This window comes from Colobus angolensis, unplaced genomic scaffold, assembly GCF_000951035.1.
Source record: "Colobus angolensis palliatus isolate OR3802 unplaced genomic scaffold, Cang.pa_1.0 Scaffold34, whole genome shotgun sequence".
NCBI lineage: Eukaryota > Metazoa > Chordata > Mammalia > Primates > Cercopithecidae > Colobus > Colobus angolensis.
In genome coordinates, this window is record NW_012116710.1 from 5,391,541 (window position 1) to 5,394,412 (window position 2,872).

Below are 2,872 nucleotides of genomic sequence, written 5' to 3' on the forward strand. Positions count from 1 at the left end.
CACCGCTAGCAGCACCAACAACAATATCAACAAAACTTGGCTGAGCTGGATGTGATGGTACGTGTTCACAGTCGCAGCTACTCAGAAGGCTGAGGCAGGAGAATCAAGAGTCTGAGCTCAACTTGGGCAAAATATTGAGACCCCTATCTCCAAAGCCAAAAAATTAAAATCCTGGGCTCGCCAGGTAGAGTGGCTCATGCCTGTAATCCCTGCACTTTGGGAGGCCAAGGCAGGCAGATCACCCGAGCTTAGGAGTTCGAGACCAGCCTGGTCAACATGGCAAAACCCCTCTCTACTAAAAATACAAAAATTAGTCAGGCATGGTGGTGTAGGCCTGTAATCCCAGCTACTCTGGAGGCTGACCCAGGAGAATCGCTCGAACCCAGGAGGCGGAGATTGCAGTGAGCCGAGATCATGCCACTACACTCTGGTCTGGGTAACAGGGCGAGACTCCATCTCCAAAAAAAAAAAACCAAAACAAAACAAAACAAAAAACAGAAAAAAACACTGGGCTGGACTAGGTAGGGCAAGGCAGGGCAGGGCAGACTCCTCTGCAGCCTTTCTTCCTTTCCTTGAGTTTGACTGTTAGCCTGAGCGTGGAGCCACAGGAGGGTTTGAACAGAGGAGAGAGGAACCTGATCTGACTCAGTCATTCATTCACAGGCTCCCTCCAGCTTCTCCTGGGAAAGAGAAGGGGGTGGGAGGGGAAGCTAGGAGACAGTTTGGGAACTGCTGCAATGGCCGGAGGGAAGGTGAGGCAAGGGTAGAAAGAACCTGGGTGGTGCAGTGGGGCAGGGGGAAGTGGGTGGGTTCTGTGTATTCTTTCAAGATGGAATGACAGAATTTCCTGAAGAACTGGATGGGCTTGTGAAGAAAAAGAGGCGTTAAGGATGACCGCAGGGACTGTAGCCTCAGCACCTGCAAGGCTGGAGGTGCACGAATGGAAGAGGGATGATTGTGGAATGGGATGACCATGCTTGGGGGGAAGATCGGGAACTCTGTTTTGGATATTTATTATTATTATTATTTGAGACGGAGTTTCACTGTTGTTGCCCAGGCTGGAGTGCAATGGTGCGATCTCGGCTCACCGCAACCTCCGCCTCCCAGGTTCAAGTGATTCTCCTGCCTCAGCCTCCCCAGTAGCTGGGATTATAGGCATGTGCCACTAAGCCCGGCTAATTTTGTATTTTCAGTAGAGACAGCGTTGTTGGCCCGGCTGGTCTGGAACTCCTGAGCTCAGGTGATCCTCCCACTTCGCGCTCCCAAAGTGCTAAGATTACAGATGTGAGCCACCACGCCTGGCCGGATATCTATTTTTTTATTTTTATTTTAATTTTTTTTTAGGCAGAGTCTTGCTCTGTCACCCAGGCTGGAGTACAGTGGTGCGATCTCAGCTCACTGCAGCCTCTGCCTCCCAAGTTCCAGCCATTCCCCTACCTCAGCCTCCTGGGTAGCTGGGATAACAGATGCACATCACCACGCCTGTCTAATTTTTGTATTTTTAGTAGAGATGGGGTTTTGCCATATTGGCCAGACTGGTCTCTAACTCCTGACCTTGTGATCTGCCTGCCTCGGCCTCCCAAAGTGCTGGGATTACAGGCATGAGCCACTGCGCCCGGCCATTTATTTTTAGTGTAAATATTTTTTTGTAGATATGGGATCTTGTTATGTTACCCAGTCTGGCCTCAAACTCCTGGGCTCGAGCACTCTTCCAGCCTTGACTCCCCAAAGTGCTGGGATTACATGAGTAAGCCACCAGTGCCTAGCTGAATATTTAAATTTAAGATGCTACCTGATGCAGTGGCTCGCACCTTTGTTCAAATGTCTGCCTTCTCCATGAAGCCTACCTGAGTACTTTATTTGCATTCCAGCCGGTGCTTGATGTTTTCTTCAAATACTCATCACCTTGGAATATACAATACTATCTATTTTTTACTTTTTTTTTTTTGAGACGGAGTCTTATTCTGTCGCCCACCTGAGGTCGGGAGTTCAAGACCAGCCTGACCTACATGGAGAAATCCCGTCTCTACTACAAATACAAAATTAGCCGGGTGTGGTAGCACACGCCTGTAATCCCAGCTACTCCGGAGGCTGAGGCAGGAAAATCGCTTGAACCTGGGAGGTGGAGGTTGCAGTGAGCCAAGATCGCGCCATTGCACTCCAGCCTGGGCAACAAGAGCAAAACTCTGTCTCAAAAAAAAAAAAAAAAATTTGTGTGTTGGCTGTGCGCGGTGACTCACGCCTGTAATTCCAGCACTTTGGGAGGCTGAGGCTGGAGGATCGCTTGAGCTCAAGAGTTCAAGACCAACCAGGCCAACATGGTGAAACTGTCTCTACCAAAAAAATACAAAAATTAGCCGGGCGTGGTGGAGCATGCCTGTGTTCCCATACTCGGGAGGCTGAGGCAGGAGAATTGCTTGAACCCGGGAGGCGGAGATTGCAGTAAGCCGAGATCGCGCCACTGCACTCCAGCCTGGGAGACAGAGCAAGACTCCGTCTCAAAAAATAATAAAAATAAAAATAGATTTGTGTGCATGTGGCTCCCTTCATTAGAAGGTAGTTTTATGAAGGTCGGGATTTTTTTCTGTTTTTAGTGCCTGCTAAAACATAGTCTGGTACAAGTAGGTGTTCGATAAATAGTTGTTGAATTTGTGTCGCTGAATGAGAACCCGGTGCAGTGCATTCCAAGCCTGAGCTAGTTCAGGTCTGATGGCGGGGCCTGCCCTTATGAATCATTCAAGACTCTGGCCCCGCCCACACGCGAACGACGCGCGCGTTCTCGCGGGAGAGGGGGCGTGGCTCGCACCCGCGCTGAGTCGGGTGGCGGGGAAGGGGGACTCTGCGCAGGCGCCAAGCTCCCAAGCGCGGCCTT